The sequence below is a fragment of the Polypterus senegalus genome, chromosome 8 (assembly GCF_016835505.1).
Source record: "Polypterus senegalus isolate Bchr_013 chromosome 8, ASM1683550v1, whole genome shotgun sequence".
In the NCBI taxonomy this organism is placed as follows: Eukaryota; Metazoa; Chordata; class Cladistia; order Polypteriformes; family Polypteridae; genus Polypterus; species Polypterus senegalus.
Window position 1 is genome coordinate 152,944,817 of NC_053161.1, and position 16,627 is coordinate 152,961,443.

The following is a 16,627-nucleotide window of genomic DNA, read 5'->3' on the forward strand; positions in this document are numbered from 1 at the left end:
CGGAGAGTGGAACGGGAGGAGAGAAGGACGTCCATTCAGCTCCGTCCGTCATGCTAGTCTGCTGATTTCTCGTTCAGTATGTACTGCCCGGTCATGTGCCCACCTCCAACTTGTCACTTGAGTCATCGTCTTTACACAGTCCAGATGTACATGTGACTGACGTGGACTTTTCATTGCTCTGTGCGGTTTTGGCCGCTTTTCTATATATAATCCACCAAGACACCTGACCACGGTAGTAGCGAGGTGGGAGGGGGGTGTGTGCAAAGTGCAGGAGCATCTAGAAGACGCATGTTTGTCGCGACGCAACCAGTGGGAGCGTCAGGGCCGATCCTGGGTAGACGGCCGCCTTTGTGCGAATGTGGTTTCGCCGCCCTACGTACCTATTTTCTATTATGATATGACGGATATTACTATTACATGTACTACTTCAAACAGGATTAAGACGGTGTTAGGGTTAGAGTCGGGATGTATAAATAAAATTTAATTTCAAACGATTAATTTCAAACCAGCCTAGATTAGAAAGCCGGTTTATTTAATCGTTCTAAGCGACAGGCAGCTCTGCACACAGTGACAGTCAATTCAGAGATCGCCACAGCCCCGCTGTCTTTTGCCGCTTCTCTTTACTCGCAATCCCGTTGAGGAACGAACGCGTCTCACATGAAATCTATCGCCTTCGCGACGCAACTATGAAACATGCAAGTTGAACGTTGACTAAGGGACTACACACATTTAGAGAGCGTGTCGTAAACACATGGTAAGCAATGGAACCGTTCAGACAGAGCGTGCGATGAGCCGGCGACCATCAAAGGCTTTTGCGCCCGCTCGCGCGAGCAAATCGCTATGTATGTGGAGTCCCTAATAGGCATCAACGCATCGACTACAATACACGCCACACGCAACTTTGTCAAACTTTGCTCACTGCAAACGCCGCCGCTGCTATAGTCGTCGGCCGCTCTCAGACTTTAAAATTCAAAGGCGGACAGCCGCCGGTCGCAGCGTCGCCGGCTGCTGCACGTCTCCTCAACGGCCGCCTTTGAGTTTGGCCGCCCACGTGCGGGGCACGCTTTTGCCCGTCGCCAGGATCGGCCCTGGGGAGCGTATGAGTCGCACTTAGTGGGAATTCCACGGTTTGCAGCCCGAATGGGGCTCAACGGCTTACCCACGCCGGGCAGACACACGGTCAATGTCATGCATAATTATTTATTGAATGCTAAACACTTCTGGAAAGACACAGTTGTCTAAAAAGGGAGGGTTTGAGGATACAACAGAAAGTGAATGAAAAGATAGAACTGTAGACTTTTCATTGCTCTGTGCGGTTTTGGCTGCCTTTCTATATATAATCCACCAAGACACCTGACCACGGTAGTAGCGAGGTGGGAGGGGGGTGTGAACAAAGTGCAGGAGCATCTAAGAAGACACATGTTTGTCGCGGATGCGAATTGCTGTATGTAGCGTGTAAAACAGTTTGCCATGGAGCACGCGGTGGAGCGTCGTAACCGAAAACTCAGTTTTTAAAGACTGCTCACTTCATTGTGTTTTAACCTCAGTTGTAAAGGATTGTTTTAAGGATCCCATGGGATACCCCTCGCAAACCGTTTGACACGCTGCACCATAGAGTCCGGACATATTCATGTAATCAGCGTATTGTTGAGCAGACTGTATAACAATGCCTCTGTGACTAAGAACAACGGACATCACGTCACCGAAGTTATCCCAATGTTGGCAAACAAAGCTAAGAGCCATGTCACGAAGTTTGAGAGCAACAGTTTCGTCAATGACATTTCACCAAAAAAACCCGACTGACAGAAACAAACAGTTACCTGAAGCAGGAATTTCCATAACATTGAAAGAATTGTTGTTTCCATGAAATACATTTGAAGCGGCAGCCATGGAGGGCAAAAGAATAGTCAACGTGGCTCACAGCTGGGTTTGGACCGGAGCACAGACCAAAGCGAGCGAGTATGTGTTTGATGAGCTGTTTGATTTGGCGGGCAGTGGTCTGAGGTGCGTTCCTGAGCACGTGGGAGGAGGGGTAGAGTTTCTGGGCGGAGCTTCGTTGTTCCTTTCGCATGGTTTTTCATGGTGTCGAAACCAAAAAGAATAATGAAAATTCAACGTGGCTTAGACGTGCATGTGGACTCCTAGCACAGACGAAAGGGGCTAACTGGGTGGTCGGTGAGTTTTTGCGTCCGGGCACATGGCAGGCAGTGTGAATGCCTAGAGAGCGAGGGTAGACGCGGGCCGGTGAAAAATGAGTGTTGGTGGGTAGGAAAACGTCTTCCGTGTTCCTGCAGGAGCATCTAAGAAGACGCATGTTTGTCACGGATGCGAATTGCTGTATGTAGTGTGTAAAACAGTTTGCTATGGTGCAAGCGGTCATGCGTTGTAACCGAAAACTCGGTTTTTAAAGACTGCTTACTTCATTGTGTTTTAACCTCAGTTGTAAAGGATTGTTTTAAAGATCCCATGAGATACCCCTCACATGCTGCATATGGCGATTCACCTCCACGAGAAACATGCCTCTATGAACAGTCAACGTAGCTCGGAGGTGCATGACATGAACATGACATTAACCTGCCCTGCACCGCATGTGGCCTCCACGACAGACGAATATAAATGACGCCACTTTTTCTGTGTCCTCGTCCGACTTGGTGGGCGTGGCCCTGCGAGTTGTTGTCGTATCCAATGGAGTTGGTGGGCGTGGCTCCTTCCTTCGTGCGCCATAGGTGTCTCACTTGTCGGCGGCTTAGTGAATCCACGCCCCTTCCGGCGTGCTTTTCATGGTTGTCTTGCCTTAGTGAATTATATATATAGATATGTGTGTGTGTGTGTGTGTGTGATGGACGCCTAGGGTCTTTATTCGACCAGGAAACCTCCTTAAAGGAAGGAAAGGGGAGATGGCTTTTGAAGGGCACTATCTCCCCTGAACTGCTACTTGGCAACCCCTTTGGTTACAACGATGACTCAGACCTCAAAACTCTACAGGAATTGGTATTTGTCGGCTCAGCGCTGTTGGGTTCCATGGATGCCACCAGGGGAGCTGCCGAGTCCTACTTTGGGCTTTCACCACACCTGGGAGTGATTCCAGACCTCGCTAATGAGCCTCTTGCATACTCCTAGGTGCAGCTTAACAGAAGCCAGCTGCCACTACTTCAGGAGGGAGAAGACAAAGCTTGCAAGAGGAGGAGTGGAGGTGAAAGACAAGAGAGAAGAAAAGAAGAAGAAAAAATTGTGCTTTGGTGTTTCTGTAATGTGCTGCTGAGGGGAACGTTTCCCCAATAAAAATAAATTTGTGTTGCTGCACTTTTTCCTAGTGTCTGTTGTGTTGGGTGTTGACTAGCTGGTGCACTCTCTGTTGGTCACAAGTGGCATCCCAAATGGGATTTCCTGACCGTCTAGTTGCAGGAGACCCATTTTCAAAAATGTCTTGTGTCCAACCCCAACACACAGTGCAGCAGCCCACAGCAATGCACCACTCCAGTCCATGATGGGGAAGAGAAGGTCCAAGTATTGGGCAAAGTCAGTGAGGGGGTAGGCAGGCCTCATCATCAATGGGAAGGACCTCGATGTGGGGCGTGAGATGGCCAACCGCAGTGAAGTCTAGATGTGAGGCTTGGGAAGCAGGTAAGTGCCTGCCATGAGAATGGGACAGCTGGTGACTGTTTCACCTGTTTCCAAACCCAAACGCCCTCCCCAAAGAAGGTAAGAAGTCAGACGGGGAGTGCCGGTACTTCACCGATAAATTGGTGCAGGCGGAACTAACAGGCTAAGTATCTTGGCGCTCCACTGACTTGCTCTTCCTGGAGCTGGTAGAGGACCTGACAGAACATGCGCTGGAGAGCCACTTGCCTAATGGCTTCAAGTTGGCGGGAGGGAATATTCAGAACCTGAGCATACTGCTGACTGAAACTGTTAATGGTGTGGATGTACGGGAGATGGGGAGAGTGCTCCACCCTGTGAATACTTTGTTGCAGGTCCTGGTAAGCATGAGGACCCTGATCTCAGTGCTGAAAAGAATGGCCGAAGCACCAATGAAGAGGACACAGAAGTATTTGAAGGATCACGGCACATGTCTCTTCACCCATGTAGACACAGCGGTACAGGTATTTGAGTCCTGTACCATACATAAGAATGGAACAACATGTGAATTGGCCTGGGATGGTTCTGAACAGTGTTGAGTAGCAGGAGGTCCGACTGTTGACCGGGGCATGATCACATGGCAGGGGACAAGAGGGATTAGCTCAGTAGTGGCAGTGCTCAAAATGGCCGAAACCCTAAACCACCAATAATCACATACAAGACAATAGGGATGCAGACAGCACAGAGTCTCTCTTATTCCCATAGGTCACTACACCCCAGAGCAATAAGGAGATCTGTGAGAGAGAGAGATGCCAGGACTCCTTATAGTGCAACACATGAGTCTCTGTGCTAACGTGTGTCTCCAAAAGCCTCAATCCGCTGACTCGGAGAGATAAGCTAACCTCGACTGAGCTTAATGTTTTGACATTGACGTCTCCCTTTCCCTTAACTTGCCTAACACAGTACAGTGCACTGAAAGCATATTAAGCTCCCAGCATGTTCAAAAGTTTCCCTTGGATTTTCAATTTAAATTTTAAATTATTAAATTAAATATAATTATATTTAATTAATATATAATTATATATAATTAATTATTAAAATTAAATTATTAGTTTAATTTTTTAATTTAAATTTAAATGTTTGCCCAACTTCAGTTTAAATGGAAATTGTCAAAAAATCTAAAAAATGTATGCTAAATATGAAAAATAAATCAGATTTAAGCATTCATACAATTGAGTCCATCCAAGTCAAAAGAGTTGGGGAATTGCCCCGTATAATGTCCAGTGGACGTTATGAAAAATGAATCGAAAAATGATAACAAATCAAAGTATTAGACCAATTAACAGTTTGAAGATGGAGATATTTATACAAAATGGCTGCCAGATGTGATATGAAATGAAATTGTGTCAAAACTGTAGGACGGAAGTGAAGATCTCGTGGAGGAACCAGAAGTGATGTCATCATGGGGGAGCCGGACATGACGTCATCAGTGGTGGGGCCGGAAGTGACATCGTCTGTTGCAGTCAGAAAGCGAAGGTGACGTTGGGTGGCCATTTTGTAAATGTGGAAATGGTGAAGGTAAGTGAATGGAACCATTACTTTTCTTCTTTAATTCTGATGAACGAGAGAGAGAGAGGTGTTAGTACTAGAAAATAACCCTTCATCTCGTGATAGATCACTCACCTTATGGCTTGTTGACTGCCTCCTAACATTTTCAGAAGAAAGACCTAAAATGAAGACAATGCTATGTTCTATGTTTGTCAGAGCAAACTGTAAAGTCTTGTGAAGAAGAATTCCAAATTCTTTAAACATCTCTTGGGATTCAGTTTACAGGCTTAAACAGATGCAGTTACCCACTGAACCAGGGGTTGGCGCTACACTCTTTTCATCTCTCCATGCAGAACAGCTGAAGAATCCACACAAAAACATCACTTTCAGTTCCAACCCTAAAGACCCTAACTCTTTATGATTTCACTTACTGGTTCCAGAATGCCTTTCATCCATGACATCACTTCCTGCCACCAACTATATATTAGGTCAGATTATCTCAGGGCACAATGTGAGCTACCACAGCTATGCTGATGACACACAGCTGTACTTATCAATAGCACCTGATGACTATTTAAGTTCTCACTCAAAGACTGAGATATACATCAGCATCAATCAATCAATCAACATTTATTTATATAGCACATATTCATACAAAAAAAATGTAGCTCAAAGTGCTTTACAAAATGAATAGAGAAATAGAAGACACAATAAAAGATAAACATAAGTCAACATTAATTAACATAGAATAAGAGTCCGATGGCCAGGGTGGACAGAAAAAACAAAAAAAAACTCCAAAGGCTGGAGAAAAAAATAAAATCTGTAGGGGTTCCAGACCAAGAGACCGCCCAGTCCCCTCTGGGCATTCTACCTAACATAAATCATCATATTTTCATGGAAGGACCTGATGATGATGGTCACGTAGACTTCTGGCTTTCAGTCCATCAATGTTGGTGCATCATGATGCTTTGAGTAGGTGGTGAAAAACGGAAAAAGAAACAGAAGAGAGAGTAGGGGTCAGTACGGATTTTAGAGCCACCATGAATAGTTATTATGAAGAATTGAACATACAGAGTATCAGTATTAAGTTAAAGTGAAGTTATAAAAAGGCCATGTTAAAGTAATGTGTTTTCAGCAGTGTTTTAAAGTGCTCTACTGTATCAGCCTGGCGAATTCCTATTGGCAGACTATTCCAGATTTTAGGTGCATAGCAGCAGAAGGCCGCCTCACCACTTCTTTTAAGTTTTGTTCTTGGAATTCTAAGGAGACACTCATTTGAAGATCTAAGGTTACAATTTGGAATATAACGTGTCAGGCATTCCGATATATAAGATGGAGCGAGATTATTTAAGGCTTTATAAACCATAAGCAGAATTTTAAAGTCAATCCTGAATGACACAGGCAACCAGTGTAGTGACATCAAAACTGGAGAAATGTGTTCGGATTTTCTTTTCCCAGTTAGGATTCTAGCAGCTGCATTCTGCACTCGTTGCAAATGATTTATGTCTTTTTTGGGTAGTCCTGAGAGGAGTGTGTTACAGTAATCTAGTCGACTGAAAACAAAAGCGTGAATTAATTTCTCAGCATCTTTCAATGATATAAGAGGTCTAACTTTAGCTATGTTTCTTAAACGAAAAAATGCTGTCCTAGTGGTCTGATAAATATGCGATTTAAAATTCAGATTACAGTCAACGGTTACCCCTAAATTTTTACTTCCGTCTTAACTTTTAATCCTAGTGCATTAAGTTTATTTCTGATAACCTCGCTGAATCCATTATTGCCAATTACCAAAATTTCAGTTTTCTCTTTATTTAGTTTGAGAAAATTACTATTCATCCATTCAGAAATACCAGTAAGACATTGTGTTAGTGTATCGAAAGAGTCGGAGTCATCAGGTGCTATAGATAAGTACAGCTGTGTGTCATCAGCATAGCTGTGGTAGCTCACATTGTAACCTGAGATAATCTGACCTAACGGAAGCATATAGATTGAGAATAACAGCGGACCCAGGATAGAGCCAGGATAGAGCATGTCTAAAGAATCAGAGAGCTCAACAGATAAAGGAATATTTTTTGTTTCTTGCACTGACCTCTGTCTTCTAAGTCATTCTCTCTTTTTATCTCACCTAACCATTTGATGACTGCCATCTCTGTCAGTGTGGCTTCCTGGAGACATTCCTGTTGGGCACTGGAGTCACAGTACTGAACTGATCAGATGAGTTCACAGTGGACAGAAAACAACTCACCCCTTACAGCTAGCAGATGACACTGGTGACACTCCTGCAGCTCTCACACTGTCCACGGTCTGGGACGCTCCTCATGTTTCCTGCTCAATGCCCCTTCTTACTGCCCAAATGCCATCTTATTGGTCAATGCAAACACTGGGCAAGTGGCATGTCTCACATATGTCTGATTTTGCATGTGTGCTATGATTCTTCTGAGTGTGAATTTTATTATTTTTTAAAACATAAGGAAGAGTTACAATGAAGGCACAGAACAATTGTTAATCCGCTTCCTTCTGAGGTTCAGCCACAGTCAATGGGTTTGGGTCATCAGGGCTTGTATGTTGAGAATTTCAGTGTTTAACAAAGTCACATCGTCAGATAATGGTCTGTGTGCACAAGTAGCAATGATAGTGAGATTCTGTTCTACAATCCAAACTGTACAAACATATTTGGAAGGCTGAAAACAGAAAATTACAGTCACTACTTCTCCATACAGAAGATGACATATTTTCTAAATTAAGGTAAAACTCTCCTACATACTTGATGGTGATGTTGCTTTTTTAATTTGCCCATCAATAATGTAGTTGTGCCTGTGCGGAATGTTTTCACTGTCATTTACAATGAGCAAGCCTTCTCCATTCTATTTCAGTTAAATGTATGTGTGTGTGTACTCCTCCTAAACCAACAGCCTAAACGATAAGGTCATGACAAGTGACAACAGCAGGTGCCCAGTCAGGTCACTGTGCCACATCAGACAAACACCACACTGATGACTTTGGAGGGCACACTTTACTCCAGTCTGGTGTCAAACAGGCAATTCATCCATTATCCAACCCGCTATGTCCTAACTACAGGGTTACGGGGGTCTGATGGAGCCAATCGCAGCCAACACAGGGCGCAAGGTAGGAAACAAACCCTGGGCAGGGCGCCAGCCAGCCACAGGACACGCCAAATTATTTTCCTAATATTATATTTTCCTATATATTATAATTATTTTCCTTCGACCCCTTGTTTTACTTAATTTAAGGGTGAAAATTATGGAAAAATGTTAAAAAAACAAACACCAATAAATGCTAATAGGGTGTTACTTCAAAAGTGACATTTACTCATTAATCCATTAACCCTAATATGGAAAATACTGTGACTTTTATTTTTAAACCACGAGATTAGGAGGTCGTGTTGTAACTGAAAATGAAAGTCAGTAAGTCAATCATTTTCCAACCCGCTAACACATGGTCACTGGGTCTGAAGAGCCAGGCAGAAACTGGTCAGGGCGCCAGCCCACCGCAGGGCACATCCCAACACCGAACACACACTATGGACAATATTAGGACTGCCAATACACCTAACCTGCATGTCTTTGGAATGTGGGAGGAATCCGGAGTACCCAGAGGAAACCCACTCAGACAGAGGGAGAACATGCAAACTCCATGCAGTGAGGACCCGGGAAGCGAACCCATGTCTCCTAACTGAAAGGCAGCAGACTGCACCAGACAAATGAAAGTCGATGTAATTAACAAATGCTGCCCATATTTCACAAAGCAAAAATAAATACAGAAATAAATAAATAACATAAATTTCACAGACACACGTCGCATTTCATTTCCCTCTCTTTTTGTTCGACTGGAGTTAAATTATCTAGGTGACAAATATTATTTCAACAACAACAACAACAACATTTATTTATATAGCACATTTTCATACAAACAGTAGCTCAAAGTGCTTTACATATTAAAGAATAGAAAAATGAAAGACACAATTATAAAACAAAATTAATCAACATTAACATCGAATAAAAGTAAGGTTCAATGGCCAGGGGGGACAGAAAAAACAAAAAAACTCCAGACGGCTGGAGAAATAAAATAATAATAATAATAATAATAATAATAATAATAATAATTTCAAGACGTTATTAAGTTCAAAAGTTCCCATATTTTCAGGCAAGTGATGAGCCCACTTATACGTGGACATAAACGGCAATATAGCAACGACTTGCAAGCAGGCCCGTCGCGACAAGGCAGGCAAACCAAGCAATTGCTTGGGGCCCCGAGCTGGCCTGGGGCCCCAAGACAACGACTGGTTAAGAATAAAATGCAGCCACAAACTGTGTGAGCGCCCCATTGATAGTGAATGCAGTAAAGTGCAATGACACTGTTATCGGGATCCCCCTCAAGGGGGCCCCCCTCGCTGACAGCAGCCAGCCAACCACGCGATCTCTGCTGCCGGCAAAATACAAAACTTCCTTGCTGTGGTTCCTTTGCGTGCATACCGTGCGTGTGGGGGGCCTCCATGTCCATTTTGCTTGGGGCCCCCAAATTCCTTCAAACGGCCCTGCTTGCAAGTACAAATCTGGCGAATGACGTATGTCCTAAAACATTACACGTGAACAGTACAAATCGTACAGTGTCGTAAAAGTAATTTTTTGTAAGTAAGGAGCGCATGTGCAAGGCAAATCGGATGGGGACTCGAGTCGTAAAATAAGAAGCGGGGATCTTGCACAATCGTAGCAGTAACGCGCGGATCGGGAAGTGACAACGTATTGTGACCGGCGGAGCGGAGCTGCGGAGGTTTGACACTAGTAGACTGTCTTGGGCTGGCGTGTGAGTGGCTGATATTGTCGTCCTCACGAGTTCGTGAATAGGTAAGTAGGCTACTTTAAAATATATGAAAATCATGCAAAAATTATGTCTATTGTATACAGTAATATGCAGTAGATTAAAGTGATCGAACTGCACGCGAATCTGTTGTGTGCACTGCAGGTTTTGCACGCGTCTGAACACTTCGGTCATGGGTCTGTAGTAGGTGTTTGCACAAATTTAGGGGGTCGATCAGTGAGGGACAAAGGGTTTGCGGGTTTTAGACGTTTAAAGATCAGTCTTTAATATTATCACATATATAGTCTCTGTACGAGTGTCTACTAAGTCTGTTTTAGCTGTTTTAATGACGGCTCCCACGCATGCTAATAGTATCGATTGATGTCATTTTAGGATCTTGTGCTTACTCTGATTATGTGCTCGTAAATTGTGATTGATTAGTTTCCAGTCTACCATATGCTCGGTCGGAGTTCAGTTCCTGGGTTGTAATCCTAAATTGATGATGTACTAAAAAATGTTTTCAAAGAAATATTCGTGCCGCTGAACTGGTCGATCCAGTCGTATTTAACTTCTTTAATATTATCCCCGAGAAATTTGTAATGCTGTAAAAGTGATAGCATTGTAGATTATAGTTCTAGCGACAGTGTAGTGTACGAAGGTGACAATTCTGTATAATCTATAAACTGACTCCATGAATGTGCGTGCAAGTGACAAGAGTGCGGGGGAAATTTTAAAGGTGCAGTTCACTGATCTCCAAGGCAGGTTTATCATGTATTGAAGACCCCTTAAAGAATGTCAGTTTTTTCAAAAGTGGAAGGCGGGTTAGCTGCAATCGTGGCAGCAGTGAGACAAAACATCTTGAAAAGCAACTCGTTCTCCCCGCTTTACATATCTCCTTACCCAAAAACAGACATAAAACGTCTGTCTTGGAAAACAAAGAGCTGCTGCTGTCAATACAGGCTTTTAGGTCCCCGTACGATAAGGTTCAGCGCGTATTGTGCCACAGCTTTATATTTGAAGGCATAGGCCTACATATCAGAATAGAGAAATGTCCGCACAAGGCAAGAATAGACACTTGATTCCTTCTTTGAAGTCCTCAACTTTAAGAATGAGTCATCATAAAGATGGTAGCACAGAGTGAGTCATTTCTTTTGCTAAGTCAACGAGGATGATGTAACTTTTTTCCTGCGCAGTGACGTGGACGAATTCAGACTGCAATTCAATGCCTGTATCACACATTTACTACTAATTGTACTGCACTAATCTTTTCATCACTGCGCATTCACAAAAATCTCCAGTCATCCTCCTCCCTTTTCCACTCAGTCTGATCAAACCCGTCCAGCATTAAAATGTCTCCTGAACTGAACAGTGTATGCCGGCTCTCCGCAGTATCCAAGTATCACAGTTCCTGAGCTCGCTGTAACTCGATCACTTACTTTAATCCTCGCTACTGATCTTTCGTCTCCAGACGACCTTGTAACTTTGTACTCTTCCTCCGGTTATTCGCCTTACTGCCCTTTTCATTTACGGACGAGCGGCTCTTTCGACAGGGCTTCATTGCGGACTCTGTAGGCGGCGGTGATCGCAGTGCTGCAGGTGAATACGGGAATGTTTAAAAACGTCCCACTTTACATTTTTCGAGTGTTTTATATTCTCTGATGTTATATACGTAGGCAGCCATCAGATCTGTTCCGCTCACCGTGTGACATTTCTCAAGTTCGCAGCTTGTTTAACAGGCAGTTGAGGTGGGCCGGTGCGAGGGTCTGCATTGACAGCAGCATCTCATCAGTTTAGTTTGACAATTAATTAAAAAATCTTTGGTAACAAGCCAGAGACCATATCTTAAAATTACTAATTCATATCTTGAATGCATTACCATAAATCCATTAATAATTCTGGTAGTAATTCTAAATACATTTTAAAAAGAGAGCCTCTGTAAAGGCTGCCGCATGGCCCGAATTTGAGTTCTCTAATGGCCCCTGCGAGATCATGCAGGTGATGAGACCCTGTAAGCATTTTGTATTTCAGCGACATAAAGAATTACAGACGTGTTAGATGTTTTAGTGGCCTCTGTCCGGACATAAACCATAAAGTAGAGGAGAACCTGAGACGGAGGTTACACCACAGTAAAGTTTTCTCATTTTTTGACTCCCTGCACTCTCCGTGTGTCTCTTTCAAATCAGATAGTTGAAGGCACAGACTGTCTTTGTCTTTCAGATGTGACATGGCATACTGTGCTCTGGCGACTGTCGTGTGTAATTCTCAGTTTAGATATCTCACACTGTGTCCCTCTCTGTTTATCCCTCACAATCTCAGGTGCTCTTTCTGTGGTTCCTGCTGCTCTCCATTCTCCTGTTTTATGTTCTTGTGCTGCCTGTTCATCTTTAGGTGACTCCTACTCTTTGACCTTTCATACTACTGCAGTTTATCATTTAGTACAACTAGGTGGGGCACAGACAATGGTTCAAGACCAGGATGGCTGTATACGTGTATTTGCAGTGTTTTTTGATATACTTTGATAATGCCTTTTGGGAAATTGTCTTTTCACATGTACTTTATGTTCTGCACATGATACATTTAGAAAATATAATCTGCTTCACATTCACTGTAAAGCACACAGGTGATGTATGATATATGGGACTGAAGCCGAGTGACGCTGTCTCTGTTACACCAAATTACCTGTATAGTGAAATAAACAGAAAAGACTTTATTAACACTGGAGTAGGGGGATGAATTTGCATCATAGAACATATTAGTTTATAGCACTAAATGCCTTTAATGACCTCATGGGCCCAGCCATCAGCAGTGTGTCTGTCTGCAGAGAGAGGTTCAACCTTGTTGAGAGGTTTACTTACCTTGGCAGTGACCTTCATGTCTCTGCTGACTCTTCCTGTGAAGTCAGTAGACAGATTGGGAGAGCATGGGGGGTCATGAGGTCACTGGAAGGGGGTGTGTGGCGCTCTCGATATCTATGTAAAAGGATGAAGGTCCAAGTCTTTAGAGTCCTGGTCCTTCTTGTCTTGCTATCTGGTTGTGAGACATGGACATTATCCAGTGACCTGAGATGAAGACTGGACTCCATTGGTACTGTGTCCCTCAGGAAAATCCTTGGGTACCATTGGTTTGACTTTCTGTCTCAAATGAGGCACATTACCTGCATTGTGAGGGAGCGTCAGTTACAGCACTACGGCCATGTGACATGATTCCCCGAGGGTGATCAACCTCATTAGATCCTCATTGTTGGGGGCCTGAGTGGCTGGACCAGGCCAAGGGGTCACCCACATAACACCTGGCTGTGGCAGATAGAGTGTCATTTCCAGATTGTGGGACTGGACCGCATGTCTTCCTGGGGCATTGCAAACTGGGATCCCAAGTTGTTTTGTCGTGTGGTGGGTGCAGCAACGCACTATACCAGTGCATGCTCCTCAACTTGACTAGACTTGAATAAAGACCAAAGCAAGAGCTAAAACTGTACCCAAAATGTACCATGTGATCATGTAATGTGAATTGCTACCAAAGAAATATTGACCATATGACAATGTGTTTGTGATTAATGGAAAGGATGAAGACAGACATACAGGGAGAAGGAATAATCCAGTTTGATGGCTGTAAAAAGTAGCCAGGCATACAACAACATGAACTTTGATTTGTTTCACACATCTTCAAACAAAACCTACTCAGGATGGCCCTTGGATTTTGTTGTCATCCTTGACTCTGTCGTGGTCTCCAGTGAATTCAGGGTTAGTGTTGTAGTGCAGCTCACCTCGCTGATGTGTTAATTCAAGTAATTGTTGGTACTCCATCACCAGTCCACCGCATAGGGCAACACAACGGGCACTATAGGTTACATCTCAGCATCTCCAGCACCCTGTCACACACATTACAGGACCGGAATATTTTTTTTTTTTTTTTTTTTATTAATTTTATTTCACTCCATACAAAGCAATCAAGTTTTTACAAAAAGAAAAATAGAGTTAAGAACAGATCGATCCCCACCCTTGAGAGAGAGAGCAAGCCAATAAAAATTTTTCAGCTTTTAAACATACCTAAATTAATAAATTCTCTATGCTTCATGAACTTATTTTAAAATATTACTGATTAGATCCTGCCATGTTTTGAAAAACGTCTGTACGGATCCTCTAAATGAGTATTTGATTTTTCCAATTTCAAATAATATAACACATCAGTTTCCCACTGACTTAAAAGAGGAGAGTTTGGGTTCTTCCAGTTTATCAGAATGAGTCTGCGTGCCAAGAGTGTAGTGAATGCAATCACAATTTGTTTGTCTTTCTCCACTTTAAGCCCCTCTGGAAGAACCCCAAACACAGCTGTTAATGGGTTAGGAGGGATTGTGAGTCCAAGGCTGTCTGACAGGTAATTAAAATTTTTGTCCAGAATAATGTTAATTTGGTGCAGGCCCAGAATATTTGACCTAGTGAGGCTGGAACTAGTTTGCAGCGTTCACAGGTTGGATCATGTCCTGGAAACATTTTGGAGAGTTTTAGTCGAGACAGATGTGCTCGATAAATAATTTTGAGTTGTATAATTGTATGCTTTGTGCATATGGAGCTCGAGTGAATTCTCTGCATTGCTATTTTCCACTCCTCTTCTGATATATTAATTGAGAGATCTTTTTCCCAGTGTCCTCTTGGATCTTTGAAAAGGAGGGATTGTAAAATGATTTTATATATTGCAGAGATGGAGTCTAATTCCTTGAGATTGAGCAATATTTTTTCCAGCATGGATGAGGGTGCAAGATGAGGAAAATCTGGAAGGTTCTGTTTAACAAAGTTCCTGATTTGAAGATAGTGAAAGAAATGTGTAGCTGGAATGTTAAATTTGGAATGTAATTGTTCATAGGAAGCAAAGACGTTGTCTATATAAAGATCTCTAAGCAAGTTAATTCCAAATTTTTTCCAGATATTAAAACTGCATATGTTTGTGAAGGTTGAAAGAGGTGGTTCTCTTGCAGAGGTGCCACAGATAGAAGCTTCTCCATCTTAAAGTGCTTTCTACATTGGTTCCAGATTCTAAGTGAGTGGAGCACAATTGGGTTATTAGTGTATTGCCGATAACGTGTGTTTATTGGAGCACAAAGCAAGGAATACAAAGAAGTACTGCAGGATTTTACTTCTATTGCGGTTCATGCCTGTATATGTTCTTCTATTTGTGTCCAGGTTCTTATCGCCTGTATATTTGCTGCCCAGTAATAAAACTGGAAGTTAGGTAGAGCCATGCCACCTTCTGCCTTTTGTCTTTGTAGGGTCGCTCTTTTGATGCGTGGATGTTTTGAATTCAAAATAAATGAGGTTATTGTTGAATCTAATTGCTTAAAGAATGATTTATTAATGTATATTGGGATGTTTTGAAATAAAAAAAGGAGTTTAGGAAGAATATTCATCTTAACAGTGTTAATTCTTCCAGCTAGTGTGAGATGAAGGGTTGACCATCTATGCAAGTCCTGTTTAATTTTTTCCATGCAGACGACGGAATTTTGTTGATAAAGAGCTTTATGTTTTCTTGTGATATTTACCCCGAGGTATTTAAACTGTTCAGCAATGATAAAAGGTAGGGTGTCTAATCTAATATTATGTGCTTAAGAATTCACTGGAAAGAGTACACTTTTATTCAGATTAATTCTGAGACCAGAGATCTTTTGAAACTCTGTGAGTGCTGCAAAGACAGCAGGCAGAGAATTTTCTGTGTCTGATATATACAGTACCATGTCATCTGCATATAATGAGATTTTCTGTTCCAGTCCTTCTCTGCTAATCACCTTTATCTGATCAGGACCGGAATATTCTTATAAAGTGACATTTAGTCGCACAGGACTTTGTTGTCCATCCCTTCAGGTCTACTGTTCAGGTTGACCCCTGAGTATTAATATGCCTCCTTTGTGATGGTGACTGACTTCTGATAACATAAGATTCCTTTACTGTCATTGCATATCACATACAATGAGATTTTTGTACACTACATGAAGAGATGCTCAAACTGTACTTTTTAAAACTGCACATCTAATATCTCACACAAGCAAATTCTCTGTGAATGGTACTCATGGCCATTGATCAATGGACAATTTGCATATCATTGATCACACGGCCCTTTGTTAGTCAATGGTGCAAGTTCGACCATTAGGTCAAGCTACTGTTGGAGAAACCTGCAGTCAACTGAGACTGAGGAAGTCACTTGAACGAGTGATGAAATGTATTGGAAAAAAAAATTCTATATGTCCAGATGAACAGAATCACATGCATTGAGACATTGTTTGTTCATTCTTACGTATCTATCATCGAAGGATTTACCAGTCACTCAATGTAATGAGGGTTTAAATGACAGTATTGTAACTGGTACTGCATGAAGGCGCTATATAAACCACCCACAGACTAAAGAGCTGGTTATTTACATTGAAGGATGTTAGTTTATTTGTGTTTATTAATTTTTATTTTTTAAAAATCTTGAATTGGAGTTTATGATAAATGTGTTTGTTTTTGTTTTAATCATCTCTAAGGCTCTTAAAAACAGATGCTTACTTGGCAATCATTTGCTTGGACAGGCAAAACTAGCAAACCTGAAAACCAGGAGAAATAAAAATAAAAACACACTGACAAGTGACATTTAACTCCAGTTTAAAGTGCTGGTAAAAAGCTGACTGAAAGTTGAGTTTGCTTATTATAAACTC